The sequence below is a fragment of the Staurois parvus genome, unplaced genomic scaffold (genome assembly GCF_062004578.1).
Source record: "Staurois parvus isolate SC_StPar_1 unplaced genomic scaffold, SC_StPar_1.0 ptg000137l, whole genome shotgun sequence".
Taxonomy (NCBI): domain Eukaryota; kingdom Metazoa; phylum Chordata; class Amphibia; order Anura; family Ranidae; genus Staurois; species Staurois parvus.
Window position 1 is genome coordinate 11,440,981 of NW_028317933.1, and position 16,240 is coordinate 11,457,220.

The window sequence follows — 16,240 nt, forward strand, 5'->3', positions numbered from 1 at the left end:
AATTGAGTGATTTTCTGTGGTTACAGGAAAGAAAATCACATCATCTATGGCCTGCCTTAGAAACAGACGGATCCTTCGAAAAGACCTCACCATGCAAGACAGAGAGGCTGTCTTTGTGAAAGAGAATGGTCTTTAACCCTTTAAGGACCATAAGATTACGGAGCGCCAAAAGAATCAATTTTTTGTTTTTAAAGTTCGTACACTTCAGTTGCTGTAACTAAGCCATTTCATGAAATAATTGGCAAAAAACTAGATCCATTTGTTGATAAGAACTAATATTTTGACTCATACCAAAAAAAAAAAAAAAAAAGTATTTTAAGTTCTTAATCAGATGATACAGGCAATTAAAAACATGGGACAAATACGTCCCTTGGTCCTCAAAGGGTTAACCGGAACTTCTACTATTGTTTTTGTTACAGAACTGCACAGAGGAGAATCTGGAGAGAAGAGATGGAGACTAATACGGCTATATTCAGCAGACTGCTTCTCTTCTATTATTGTACTGTTTTCCATGTTTTGGAACCAGTTACAAGCGCTGTCATCTGTTGTTTTCATACTGCTAATAGAGCTGCTTCCTAAATGCCATTTCAACAATAAATTGCAAAAATAACAATTTGGGCTCAGGGACAAAATATTTGCTGTCAGTACTAAAGAGGCGCCCAATAGTCTATCAGCATGAACATTATATAGTAATGACATTAACATCTGCAGAGACACTGGAATATGTCAAATGTCTGGGTGTCAGCTGTATTGCCACATGAAATATTTCAGGTATGAATCCAACCCCTCTCCTCCCTCAACAAATGTAACAAGCCTAAAGCTAGCCATGCACAAATATTTGAATCCATTCCCTGTCTACATCATAAAGCAATAGAAGACATAAAAGTGTGTTTTCAATTGATCTTAAAGTGGAACTACAATGTATCTGAGCAACACAAACCAAAAACACTGTTTAAATAATTTTTCACATTCTAGCCAACTCTCCTCTCCATTCATGTCTCCTGCTTTACTTCGCTGAGAAATCACTTTGAACCCCCCCCCCTAGCATTTCTGGCCATGGCCATCTTAAGTAGAGGCAGATAAATTTACTTTCTGGAATATAGAATCAGTCTGCCATTAGCTCAGGCATGCAGGCAGGAGGGTGTGCTTAGCTGAGAAAGCCCCTCTTCCCTTCCTGAAGACTCCTAATATGTTTGACATCATTTGACTAGGCATGGAAATCAGGAAGTAACTGAAGAAATGTAAAAAAAACAAGTTTAGCACAAGTGAATATAATATACTTTCCTATCAATTTATTAATTTAAACATCATGAGGATTAAAAATAGAAAATACTGTTTGAGAGAGTGAAGATCCGCTTTAAGGCGATGTGGTCAAAATTGCCCCATTCAAACGTGATGTCCACTTGTAACTATATTGCTGATTCTTTCTGGATTTTGATTCCATTCATTTTGATTTTTGTAGGTGGTAGATTGCAATCATATTTGAAATTCAAAAATAGTCAAGATTGACTGATATTTCCCTCATGGCCAGAGACAGCCTAAACTTCAGCTGATTCTCCTAGGATGGGTGGCCCTGCAGCCCACCCAGCTTGATAAAAATTCAATTTAAAAATTGACTGAGCCATCAGTCAGTTGTTTGGGCCAACAGTCTACGCCATATGGCTGAGTTGCTTAAAGTGGAGCTCCTCCCAAAAGGGGAAGTTCTGCTTTAAGGACTGCTCCCCCGCTCCCTATTAAGGATTGGGGAGCGGGGGGACGGGTACCTGAATTTGATAGGTACCTGCTCCCACTTCCGGTCCGATCGCCTAGGCAATCGGAAGGTGTCCTCCCTCCCTCCCTCCCGTCTTTTGGGACACGTGACAGGTCCCAAAAGACTACAAGACCAGGGAGCTGAAGTTACAGTCTGCAGAGCTCAGTGAGAACTAATTGGGCGGGTAAGAACACCCCCCTTCATTCAGCACACAGGAACAGAACCGAAGCTATCAATCACAGGTTGTGTGCTGGAGATCCCTCCTCTGTCACCTTTTTTCTCTTGGTGTCAGGAAAACTTGCCAGAAGTGACTCATGCAGATAGCAGAGGAGCAGGGCAACAGAGAGAAATGACACTTAGTGCTCTGCATTGAGACAAGGACAAACTATAGAGGGATATACTTTGTTCATATTTCATGTCTGAGGTTTACAACCACTTTAAATGAGCTAAAGTAGAGGTCTCCGATATTTTCAGTACAAGGGTCACATTGTTTTTTCACAAATGTTTGCAGACGGAAGCCCTGCATAACATCAGAATCTCCCTTTCACATCAAAAGCTCCCCAATCACATCAGAGCCCCCCTTTCTTTAGAGTCCCCCCTCTCACATCAGATCTCCAATCACACCAGTCCCCCCTTTTACATCAGAAACCTCCTCTTGACATTAGAAGCTCCACTACCACATCATAACCCCCTTTTCACATCAGAAGCTTTCCCTTTACATCAGAAGCCACCCCCCCTAACATCAGAAATCTTCTTTACATTAGAAGCTCCACAACCACATCAGAGCCCCCCTTTTCACATCAGAAGCTTTCCCTTTACATTAGAAGCTCCCAAATCACATCAAAGCCCCCTTCCATCAATTCTCCCATCACACAAGTTCCCCCCTTTTACATTAAAAGCCCCCCCCCCCAACATCAGAATCCTTCTCTTTCTCTTTACAGAAGAAGCTCCCCAATCACATCAGAGCCCCCCCCCCCTTCCATCAGAGTCCTCCTTTCACATCAGATCTCCCATTACATGAGCCCTCCCCCTTCACATCAGAAGCCTTCGCTTTATATCAGAAGCCCCTATCACATCAGAGTATCTGCAGACCAAGTAAAATCTTGTAGTGGGCCAGATGTGGCCCTCGGGCCATAGTTTGGAGACCCCTGATCTAAGTGTTGGTGGCAGGTTGCCTTAATCTGTTCAGTTGCTTTTGTATGTCTGTCTATCCTTGACTGAATCAATGTACTACCAAGACCAACAACAATCTTCTTTCTAGTGGCCCAGCGCAGTCCCACCGTAAAAATCTTCTCAGGCCAGTTTGCACCACCCTACTGCAGTAGTTATGCCATGCAGTACTTTTCTCCAGTGCAGTGCAGTGTGGTGTGATGCAGTCCAGTACCTCGCACCACGCTATGGCCAACAGAACAAAAAATAAATATTGTGATATGCCAGGATGAGCCCATGGGCACTGCTGTCATCGTGTCGCACACCAGCGGCTGCTTTCTAGTGCAGCTTCTGACGTGAGCAGATCCTACATTCTTTCATTACCTGTTTCACATTAAATATGGTAAATTGTATCAAAGGAGCATAATGTCTTTATTACTCTTTGTACTTTCTCCAGGAGTTAGGTGTTGTATACACTATGAGAAAAATCGATAGCAAAATTCTGTACGAGGCACAATCATTCGATTTTCATACAGTGTGAACACAACTTTCAACATCCAATTCACTTTCCAAATTTCTGAAGGAACAAACTCCAAAATGTTTCTCGTATGTGAACAGAACTAACGATTTTTGTTTATTGCGTACTGTTTTTGTACGAGAAAAATCAGATGCAAAAGATTGCGCCTGATCAGAAAAAATAAACAACAAAAAAAACCTTTGTCATGCAAGAATTTTCATATAATTAGTACCATCCTCAGTTTCAACCTGCTGTGAAACATCGAGGAAAACCAGACGATCGTTCGTCTGATTCTCTTATAACGTGTACTGGGCTAGGCAGGACTGGCTGCTCTGATGGCAACACCAATGATGAGTTATAAAAGGCCATCTTGTGTTTACCTTGCTAGGGAACACGCACAACTGAAACATCGGTTTAATGTGGAGTTGAGCTTGAAAACTAGAGGATAATGCAAAAGGGAAAGTTTGATTCAATTCTGTATACCGGGATTTCTACTGTATAGCTGATAAAGGTTCAAAACCATAGACATTTGCAATGACAAATCTTTCAATTTGGGACTGTTCCTGCAGATTTACCATATTGATTCAATGAACTGCCCCCTCCAGCTAAAAGTCTCTAGCAGCACTCGATTTTACACAGAAGCTGCAATGCACGAGACTTGTTGGAAATGCTGTACTGGGTCTGTCTTGGCACTCGTAAACACAAATTTCTCACTTTTTTGTAAATTTAAAACCCTCAGGATAGCATAATACCTTCTACAGAGCTTTAGAAGCTTTCAGTGCTGGAATAGGGTGATAATACCCTTCTATACACTATTATTTCTATAGTATATGGCGGTGTTTGCCTTACCTGTGCTTGTGTTTGCCTCTGTGTCTCTCCTGTGATCTGTGCAGTGGGAGTGACTAGTATGAGATCACTACAGACAGGTAATGGGAGGGATCCAGGAAGGTGTAGGGCAAAGTATAAGGAGCACACCTAAGGTAAGCTGTTTAATGTATAGGGCTGGGGTATGGTGGACAGATTGAAGGGTACTTGTACTTTAAGGCTGGGCTATGTGCCTTTATTATTTTGTAATTATATTAATTGTTCAATAATGTATAATGACGGTTTGTAACAGATGGTGGAAAGGTGTATGGTTCCTTTTAAAATGACTGCCTTTAGGGTTGTCAGTGAAGGTTTTCATTATCCAGGTCATGGTATGATAGTAGTTGGGTCAAATTCAACTGGGCTTGTTCTGTAATGGTGAAGATGTTTCACCACTTATCCAGAACTGAAGAAACTATTTAAAAAGTTGTGAAATGTTTTCAACACTACAGAACAAGTCCAGCTGAGCATGACTAACTACTGATAGCTATGCTGCTCTGTCTTCCTCAATAGCACAATATTTGCATCACCTTCATCTGCAAAACAAATTGTGCTTTTTGTCCTCAACAGCAGAAATTCCGATAATAAAGGAACGTATCGATACATGTTCGAGGATCATGGAATGCTTTAAACTCACTCAGCTCATTCGCACAGGCGTTTAGCCATGCATCCCAGCGGCAACTAGCTACTGGGATTGACAACTGTGTGTGGATAGCTGCCCTTACAGTCCAAATACAGGCTTTCAACAGCCGCAGCTATTCATGGCCATTCAGACAGCCAGCGAATACCTTCAGTGTGTGCGTCCACCCACTTTCATTACAGGTAATCGCTGGCTGTGCGAACAGTCACAAGTAGCCGTGGCACGCCGCTGCCAGCCGGTCTTTTCTCTTTACGTGCTCAGTGGCTGCAGCTATGCATACCCAGCTGCAGAAATTAGTAAATTCTTAGTGATGGGATTCACAGCACAGCTAAACATCCCTGTATGTATAACCATATGGACCGCGCATACTATGTGCATAAAACAATATAAATAATCAACATAAAGCTCAATATCATTCAGTCCCACATCAGTGAAATGGGTGCAAAGTGCTATTATTCAACTTTTAGTATCTTGATTGTATATCTCCAAACCACATGACACTGTGCTGAAAAATAGTGTCCCACATGGACTGACACTCACCGTCATCCAATGACCATCTATCTCTAGAGGTCATAACCTGTTTTTGGAGGAGAGGAGAGAGTGGTCTTGGAACTTGTCTATTATCAATCACAGTCTCATCTTAAGGAGAGGTGGTTACTTCATTGACACAATCGGTTCACTGGGATAGGCCCAAAAGCGTGTATGGCCTCTAGAGATAGATGGTCATTGGATGACGGTGAGTGTCAGTCCATGTGGGACACTATTTTTTAGCACAGTGGAGCACCTGTCATGTGGTTTGGAGATATACAATCAAGCTACTAAAAGATGAATACTAGCACTTTGCACCCATTTCACTGGTGTGGGACTGAATGATATTAAACTTTATGTTGATTATTTATATTGTTTTATGCACATAGTATGCGCGGTCCATATGGTTATACATTAATGTTTTGTGCATTTAGGTTCACAATTTAGGACTGCTGCAGCTGTCATTTAGAATATTTCATTCACCTATAAGTGCAATAGCACACCTTTGTACACATTTTAAACATCCCTGTAAATGCACTCTTATTTAATAAGTTGGATTACAATTTTCATTTTAAAGGAGCACTCCACTAAAACTATTTCCAACGGTAGAGAGAAAAACCTTCTTGACAGTTTCTTATGTCTCTCAAGCTAGCCATACACAGTTAGAACTTTGTTCAGCAATGGTGATTTTTGAAATGTTAGTTCAATTATCTTGTCGTTGATGGTGACAATTCGATGATTATTTTGACTGTAGTGACGACAAAAATAGACGCATTCTGTAGATATGGTTTCTGTTTGGGAAATTTCACTTTTTGTGCTTGGAAAAATTTGATCTGGAGGTAAAATCTTCGTTGCCTATCACAAGTAGGGATACGTTTGAGTGTGTCCAGATCCTAGTCCGCAAGGGAGAATGTCAGCAGCACACCGAGGATCACCAATATGGGTCCAAAAGTTTTAATGAACGATCACATAGTTACAGCAAGGCACATGCCCAATGAATAGGTCCTGCGAGACTCCGAAACGTTGCCTTGCTGTAACTATGTGATTGTTCATTAAAACTTTTGGACCCATATTGGTGATCCTCAGTGTGCTGGTGACATTCTCCCTTGCTGATTCTGTTCGGTTCCATCCAACGGTCGCTGCAGTACGCACATATACACACAGCCATTTTTAACACAGGAACATGTGCGTTTGGATTGTACACTTGCAGATCCTAGTCCGAACACACCTGAGCAAGGGCACAAGGAAGTAGTCACCTGTACTGGGTCAATCATAAGTGGCAAGGGCAGGTCCTGCCCCACAGCTGCATGTATACATGCCCCAAGTACAGGTGTCAGCTTCCTAGCGGTCTCACTCTGGTGGGTTTGGACTAGGATCCAAACACGCTTGAGCCAATCAATAGTTACAAATGTTCCTTTGGTGGTTTATTTTTGGTATAAATGGAATGTGGTAGGGTCACAAGCATATACATTACATCAGCTTCATGCATTCTGAAATTGTTAAATTTCGAACTACTGGCAAGAAAATTTAGCAAAATTTTTAAGGACTTGATTTGTCAAATCACTGATAGTATTGTTGTATGCCTTTTTCAACCAGGGTGCCTTGGCAAAATGTCCAAAAATTGCTCAAAATTTGTATACAAGCCAGCGAGTGGAGCAAGCCTGCCTTGTAGTGGCTTTAGTGGCTTTAGTTACAAAAAGCCACAGGTTTTCATTGTGCACAGGTACGACCTTCTAGCCACTAGCGTCCTAACAACCAATGACATCAGTTAATAAGGAGGATGTTGGTTGACTGCACAGCATCCTTGTTTGACCCTCCCTGCCTCTCTCCATCAGTGTTGGGGTCACATTAGCTGAGCGATGGAGAAAAACTGAGGGAGAAGAGAAACATTGGAATACTAGTCAGTACCAGCGCACAAAAGTGTATTTGCTTTGGAAGAATAAATCATCTCTAATGTTGGGTGCCCTATGTGTGTGGATGTCACTGCATTATTTAAAACCATTAGAATTGTTTTTTTTTTCATTTTAGAATGGGGTGCCTCAAGACTGTCCGTAATTTTAAACAGTATCTTAAGACTGTCCATAATTTTAAGGGGTGCCTCGACTCTGTCCATAATTTTAAAGGGTGCTTGACTGAAAAAAGGTTAAGAAACATTGCTCTAGCATACAATTGTTTTCAGAATATCCATAGGAACCATCAAACAAAACATATGGCTAACTTCAGGAACTTTATTGATGAAATCTCTCCACTTGAGCTCCCAGGTCTGCACATCCACTTCGGCCATTATGAGTACTCTACCTGTTGGATTATCTTATATTATAGAGGAGCTGGAAGACTCATAACTTCCAGGTGGACAGCAACAAAGCTGGGAATTATGGCAAGGCGATCTCTTTGTTTAGGTGTCTAAACTCTGTGACTGTATCAGGGAGCAGCTAGATGTGCAGTAGAACCTTGTCCATAGAAAACTGACCCTAAACCAAAATTATATTGCATTGCATTAAACTGCATTATAGGCGCTTGTGGGGCGTTTTTAACACTTGGCAAACACCTAGCAACCTCCGCTAAACCGCGCATGCGGCGTTTGCCTAGTGTTAAAAAATGCTCCGCAAACACCAGACCAACGCTTGCCAAATGCTATAGGGGCATTTGGCAAGCGTTGGTAAAACAGCCAAGTGTGAACGAGCCCTTAGACCAAACAACCAGTAATCTATGCAGTGCAGGAGAGCCCAGCGCAGGGTACACTTTGTCTAATTCCTGGAGTTGGGCTTTTAAAAGCTGTATACAATGAGACATGATGGCAAAAATACTGAAAAATAGATATTGGATTGACGTCAATTTTTTTAAGCACCAAAACAGGACAGTGTCTATTTGAGGTTTTAAGCTGGATGTATGTGGAAGTTTCCTAGGATGTTGAAGAGCTGTTTTTTGTGATATGCATCTGACATGCGTTATTGAGGATACAACTGTAGGTCTTCAGCTGAGGTGGAATACAAGCACCAGGTTAACAGACAAGCCCACGGTTTACAGTTCAAGGCAATCTCTTTGGTTAGGAAAATCCAAGCTGTTTTTGTATCTAAACTACCCAGCAGTAATATTTGATTAGGTGAAAATCCGTGAAAAATAATTTTCGTTTGGGCTAGAGCAGAAAAGAATTGGCTCCTTTGATTTTTATTGCTGTATACTGATTGGGGAGATTTCTCTTCAATTCCTATGCTGGTGGCACTAGTCATCAGGACAGGAAGTGAGGGAAAATCCCCTAGGAGGAACAGAGACAGGAATTAAAAGGCTATTCCCCAGGAAGAATGCTTATAGGAAATATGGGGCAAATACAAAAAGCAGGGATGTTTTAACTTTTGATCATTGCATCCAAAAAACAATTCACTAGAGTTCCAGTTGAAATGATCCCTCCTGCACCTGATTTGCCCCTTACCAGTATATACAGCTTTGTAACATAGAAGCAGATCATTATTGAAAAGTACTATCCATGTGGTTGCCAGATATTGACTTGCGGTCACTTTATGATAATAAAAGTAAGTACTGTTTAGGACATGGACATTGCTAGGCCTAAGCACCAGGGGTACATGCCCCTCCTCTCCCCCCCCCCCCGGATCTCTTCCTCTGTACCTGGGTCCACTATGCCCAGGACTTTGCCACCGCATGGTAATCCCTGCACAGCTGTGGTTCTGGTCACTCATGGCTATGAAGAGACCCCTGGATAGCTGAAGATTGACTTAGACCTCAGTTACTGAGAAGTGTTTCTCCTTTGCTCTGTCATATGACACAGCTGGACAGAAGCCTAGGAAGACTTCTCACTTTGTGCTGGAGGATTTTTATTTGGGGTGGGGGGAATTTTGATAAGGAGTGATTTTTGTTTGGAAGGAGTATGCTTTGTGTTAAGGAGAGACTTTTGCCTGGGGGAGGGAGAGTTTGCTTAGATTTGGGGGATTTTTCCTGCATTACCCTCTGTTCTGTATGTTACACATCTGCAAACTCTGCATTCTGTGCACTGGTCTTTACTGTTGCATATTCCGGACCCCTGTACTCTGTGCTTTACATACTCCTGACCCCTGCACTTTGCGCGTTACATACTCCAGATCTCAGCACTCTCCCTTTAGGACTTTGGGTCCCTGTATGGTCCTGCACATCCAGGCAACACGCATTTTCCACACAGACTTGCATCCAGGTGACAGTAACCAGTCTTTGACCCTGATTTTTGTTTTTATTAGGGGAATTAGAACTTGCATGGGATAAGGGGTACACGTGATGCCCAAGAGTAACGGCAATAGAGGACAGCTTTCCTGGAACTATCTATGAGTCTTTACAGCAAAAATTCTCTTCTGGAGAGCTAGCCAGCATCTCCTGTAGTACTACCACAGACCCCAGATTCTCCTAATCTGGCTACCGGAAGGAATCCCTGGACAGGGGATCCAGTGCCTGTCACTGTAAATGTAAGAGTCCCGGGCAGACAGGAAATCCAATTTCTCATGGAAGTGCTCCTTCCCCTTACTGGACCAGGGTTGCAGGTCTACTTACTCAGTCCTTCTCACATGCTGCTGGTGGGTTGGCTGCTACCAGGCCTTCTAGCTGGGCCACTCCTTCCCTGCTGCATAGGTAATCCTCACTCTGTGGGGCCGGCGAAGTCCTGAGTTTTCCACCTTCCAAGCTTTCCTGCCTGTAAGTGAGCCCCTCTCCATCTGGGCTCCCTCTCCAGCCTCACTTCTCCAACTTCCACCCAAACTCTTCCACTGCCGAGAAGGCTCGGTCACTCTTAAGGGCCGTCCTGGCCCCAAGCCAAGTCTGCTGTTGATGATTGGCCAGGATCCCTTGAGCGTGCAGACCAGCCACTCCTCACTTCCACCCACTGCTTCTAGAACTTTCTCCAAAATTCTGGTGCAGGGGGAGCCTCTCAGCTCTGACCACAATTTGACCCCACTCTAACTGTTGCACCAGGCTGCTACTCAGCCACTGACTAACAATTGAAACTTTAGCTCCCACTAGCTGACTACATTCACCTCCCACTGAAAACAGCCATGTCGTCATTGGCTGAGGGACAAAAATCCAAAAATGGCTCCTGTGCCCAGGAGCAGGGTATCCCATACAAAAAAAAGGAGGGGACAAACAAACAAACTGCAACTGGGAAGTAAATATTTACAAAATAAATATTTGTAGAAAAATAAAATTCTTTTACACTGTACAAATATAGAAAGTTATATAAAATTCCTGGTGCTAGCTTACTACCACTGACAACAGGCAAAAGTAACATATATACAAAATGGTAGAGCAACAAATATGAAGTACCTCCCCCTCGAGGAAAATCCTTTATGGCATGAAGAAATCTTCTGTTCTGTAGCAGGGTGACAGCCATCCTTGAGACCTGCAGAACAGTGTGAAGAACCAGGCAGAGACAGAAAGTGCAGTTAAAATCACACCTTTAATGAAGTAGCAAATATGACAGGTCAGAAATGTAGTCAAAATAGAAGCCAGGGTTTGGATGCCAGAGCGGGTTATCAGATGAGCCAGAGTCAAGAAACTAGAAGTCAGCGCAGTCAGGAGCCAAAAAATCAGGAACAGAAATCAGAATAGAAGTCAGCCAGATCGAGTTGTAAACAGGAACACACTGGAGATCATAGACCATTCAAAGCAAGGAGGAAATGAGCTAACCTGCTAAAATAGCAAAAAAGACCTTGCTGTAGGCTCGACTAATGATCATATCCAGGTGAGCCACTGTGGAGACAATGATCAGCTGGTGATTAACCAACAGCTGAGCAGCTTCTGAGCACGGAAAGAAAAGAAATGAAAAAAATGTGGTGCACTATCTCATCATAAATAGAACCACAAGCTCTAGAAACACAAAGTGACAGTCGAAGAAAATTTTTTTCTACAATAATAAACGTCCAATCCAGTATATGTTGTGTTATCATCCAGCAATAATCAACACAGGGGTGTATTTACCACAAGGCAAACAAGGCATTTGCCTAGGGCGGCATTTTTTCAAGGGGGTAGCAGCATTTTTCAGGGGGCAGCGCTGCCCCTCAAAAGAAGGGATGGAAGAAAGGATACATGCAGCATGGGGACCAGGTGGGAACTGAGAGAGGCTGCGGGCTGCTTGATGGTTTATACAGAGCCTGACTCTTGTTTCCAGGGATGTACGGAGCTGTGAAGGGGAGTGTCCTCTCTCGCCGGGTAGGGGGGGTTTCCAGTGTATGGGGGGTGGTAGTAGTGAAAGGCTCTCTCAGGTTGGGTGTTGTTGGTCAATATCAGGCTCTTATCTTGGGGGAGGGGGGTGTTGGTTGGTGTCAGGGTCTCTCCAAGAGGGGGGGTAGCCGATTTTGTGTTGCCTAGGGCAGCATGAAACCTAAATACCCCACTGAATCAACACCATGCTTGACTTGTCACCCCACTCCCTGCTCACCTTGACCATTGACCTATAGATTATAATAGGCCAAAAACTCGCTTTATAAGGAAAATGTGTCTCCAAATTTCTGATCTGTGATGTGTTCCTTCCATGTATTATGCTTCTTTAAACTTCAGATCCGTGCAAAATAAAACAAAAACATACCACAGTGCAACACCGTTTTATATAACCAAAAATTAAACGTGTTACAGTATCCACTCACATTAAACAAATTATATGTAACTCCGAATTATAGTGAACACATATGCATTACTCCACCGTGCCGACTATATTGTGGTGTTTCCCATCACTGGGTAGCTGCACCATGCACTCACCTTGCACTCACCTTCTTCCCTGACCTAGGGGAAATAGGTCATACATGGTTAGGGATGAAACCAAATTCTGCTTATCCACTGTCAATCCTTAGTGGCTACTTCATTAGTTCTGGCCCTTTAAGGGAACATGCTCTTGGATATCCAGTGGAATTAAGGTGTATATGATTAAAAATAAAGGGAATAGATCATAGTGCAACCCCATAAAATATGAACACTTTTTATTCAAATACAAAATGCACTCACAAAAGTAATGAATCAAAAGCATATCACAGCCATCAATCAACATGGTTCCTCATATCACTTGTGCCGGTTTGGGCATGACCGGAAGTGACATCACTAGGCTCTACCCAACATGTTTCATCACAGGTCACGTGACTTCTTTAGGGTAATTATTGGAGAAAAAAAATTTCTTGGACTGTCACTTTGTGTTTCTAAAGCTTATGGTTCTATTTATGATTGCGCACCACATTTTTTTCATTTATTTAATTTTGAGTGTGAGTACACCAGAGTAGTGAGTGCAGCAATCCTCTTCCCTGATATTACTATAGTTGCAACATAGCAGCGCATAGGTTTTTACCATTTGCACAGAAAGAAAAGAGCTGCTCAGTAAATAACAGGAGCCCAGCTCTGACAATACCCCCTCCTTAACAATCCTTCCCCCTCGAGGGGGCACTAGGAGTGAGGGGAAAACATAAATGGAAAGCACGAAGGAGGACAGGAACATGTACATCCAAGGATGAGACCCAAGACTGTTCTTCTGGACTGTAACCCCTCCAGTGAACGTGACATTGTATGTGTCCACAAAACCAACAGGGGTCATTGATAGATTGTATCTCATATTTCTCATGATTGTCCACCCGAACTGGGCAAGGGAATGGTACCAAGGTGGTATAGCAGTTATACGCAAAGATTTTAAAAAGGAAACATGGAATAGCTTGGAAATACGCATGTTGGAAGGAAGATCTAATGCCTATGCCACTGGGTTAACCCTACGGAGTATGCGAAAAGGCCCAATATACCGAGACACCAGTTTTAATGAGAGTACACAGAGTTGGAGGTTACGGGAAGACCCTCTGCCCAACTTGGCAGGAGGGTGCAGGTAGGCATCGGCGGTCAGCATGCAGTTTGTACCTCTCTCTGGAGCATTGCAAGGATTCTTAGATCTGCACCCAAGTGGAACAGAGTTCTAGAAGATGTTCCTCTAATGCAGGAATTCTCAGCGGAACAAATGTATCAGGCAACATGGATGGATGAAACCCATAGTTCGCCATAATTGGGAGGTGGCATTGTGAGCAAACGCCACGCCCAAGGTAACAGATCTGGTCAGTTGTTATGGTGATCTGAAATACAGCAACGCAGAAAGGGTTGGCCCATTCTGCTGCCCCATTGGACTGCGGGTGACATGTCAAGGAGAAGGAAATATGTCAAGGAGAAGGAAAGCTGAATTCCCAACTGCACACAAAAGGCTCACCAAAGCCTGGACACAAACTGGCTACCCTTGTCTTAGATAATAACTTTAGGTAATCCATGTAATCAAAAGACTTCCCAAGCGAATATTGATACACTGGACGTAGGCAACTTCTTTAGCGAAATGCAATGAGACATTTTCGAAAACCGGTCAATTACCATAAAAATAACTGTATTACCCTGGGAGTTAGGTAAATCCACATTAAAATCAGTAGATAAGTGGGTCTAAGGCCCCTCTCCACTAGGTATGGGTTGTAGAAGGCCTACTGGAAGGTGTTGGGGTGTTTTATTCTGAGCACACACGGGACAAGCAGCTACAAAGGTAGCTACATCAGCGTGGAGACTAGGCCAACAGAATTGTTGAGACATAGACCCTATGAGTTGATTTTTCCCTGGGTGTCCAGCTGCTTTGGAAGAATGGTAGGTCTGGAGCAAAGCAGTGTGGAGACTCTGGGGGACAAAGCAGCGGTCATGAAGCCTTTTTTCGTACTGGGTAAGAATGAGACTATGTAGTTGAAGCTTTACAGAAAAAGGGCCCACCAAGCCCTTCTACTAAATAAGCGTTTAGCCTCAGACAGGAATTTGAGATTCTTATGGTTAGTCAAAATGAGAACCGGTACAGTAGTACCCTCGAGGAGATGCTTCCATTCTTTAAGAGCTAAAATGATGACTAATAATTCTCTGTCCCCTATTTCGTAATTGCATTCTGCTGGAGACAATTTTCTTTAGGAAAGTAGCCACAAGGATGCACAGGGCCCACAGGGTAGGATGTTGAGACAGGAGAGTGCCTACTCCAGTCTCAGATGCATCAACCTCAGGAATGAAGGCCAATGTAGGATCAGGATGTGCCAGCACAGGGCTACAGCAAAAGCAGCTTAGATGGATTCAAAGGCTTTAATGGAATCTGAAGACAAATTCTGTGGGTTGTCCTCCTTTCTGGTCATATCAGTCAGGGGTTTGACCAGAGAAGAGAAATTACAAATACATTTCTGATAATAATTGGAAAAGCCAAGATAGAGGATGTAGACCTATGGGTTGAGTTGGCTGTAAGACTGCAGACGATTTCTCTGGGTCCATTGAAAAACGGGTAGCAGATATGATATAACCCAAAATTTAACCTGTTCACAATGAAACTTGCACTTTTCCAACTTGCAATACAGGTTGTTCTCTCTCAACCTCTATAGCATATGGGAGACATCTGTGTGGTGGTTCTCTAGGGATTTTGAATAAATGAAAATATCATCGAGGCAAACCACTACACATTGCTGCAGCATATCTCAGAGGACATCGTTAATAAATTCCTGGAAAACTGCAGGAGCATTGCAGAGACCACAGGGCATTACGAGGTATTAAATGCAGTTTTCTATTCGTCGCACTTTTTAATCCTCATGAGACTGTATGCCCTTCTCAAATAAAGCTTAGTGAAGACCGCTGCTTCCTTGAGGCGGTCATAAAATTCTGATATCAATGGGATCAGATAAGCATTTTTAATAGTAATGCGATTGAGACCTCTATAAACCATACAGGGTCTCAGTTCAGCACTCTTCTTTTTCACAAAACAACCCCCAAAACTATGGCAAGAGAAGAGGATTTGTGGATGAACCCCTGATATAGTGACTCCACAACATATTCCTCCATAGCCTTATCCTCCAAGACAGACAGAGGGTAAACCCAGCCATGAGGAGGAATGGCACCAGGTTGAAGATCAGTTGTGCAGTCATAAGGCCGTTGTGGCAGCAAAATACCGGCCTGACCATTGTCAAAGACATCAGAGAATTCCCAGTCAGCAACATTGTCCATAACATCCTGTATGGGTAGTCCCATCCCCACTCTAGGGCCACTCTGTTTTGTATAGCCCTCTGGAACTGGAAAAATGGGGGTAGCTTGTCCTTGCTTCCTGCTCCTGGGAAAACACAGGGGTTTTGGGCTCTGGGGACCAACTTCTTGAATTCTTAGTTCTCAGCCTTAGTCCTGGGCCAGGGTGCATCAAATTCAGGCCTGGGCTGAGGGGGCAGCTGAACAGGCTCAACCCTGAAGTGTGTAAGCTCCCTTACGGCCCTGTCAAGGACTCCTAGTCCTCAGTAGTGTCCCCCCAATCCCATTCTTCCTTGGAGTCTTCAGGGGACCAGTCTTCCTGCTCTACCTCTAGTGGCCCAGACTGTGCTATAATTGTGGGGACCCCCAATCCACCTAACTATCACTGACACTCTCCGCCGGCTCACCTGAGGAATGGCTGTCCTCACTTACTAGCTCCTTCAAGACGGATTGTGCAGGGCTGGAGAATGAGACCGACATCTCTGGGACATCAGCTGGCTTGTACTGGGCAGTGCTGGAGGGCACTGGACTGTCAGCGACATCTCCGGGCAATAGATAAGTTACAGCAGGTCAACCTATGGTGCTGAGGTCTGTAGAAAGTCCTGAGACTCAACCCCTCTCTTGAAATCCAAAGTCAGGCATCCTCTGACCTTTCATCACTCCTGCTTCTCAGTACATAGTCCCGTGTGCAAGCTGGCCATGTATGTGCATGGCACCAGATCGCTGGGCAGCAGCCTGGTCAATGGCACCTCACAGTGCCCACACTTAATTCGTGCTCTGA

General features: G+C 43.5%; 1 protein-coding gene across 1 annotated transcript in view; it reads right to left on the reverse strand.

Annotated features, from left to right (window-relative positions):
• The window catches only part of MYL9 (myosin light chain 9), a 55,347-nt gene extending 50,988 nt beyond the window's left edge, over window positions 1-4,359 (reverse strand). The window contains exon 1 of the mRNA XM_089673348.1: window positions 4,266-4,359. The gene's annotated coding sequence lies outside the window, so the exon portion shown is untranslated. The remainder of the gene's footprint in view (window positions 1-4,265) is intronic.
• Between the last annotated feature and the right edge of the window lie 11,881 nt (window positions 4,360-16,240).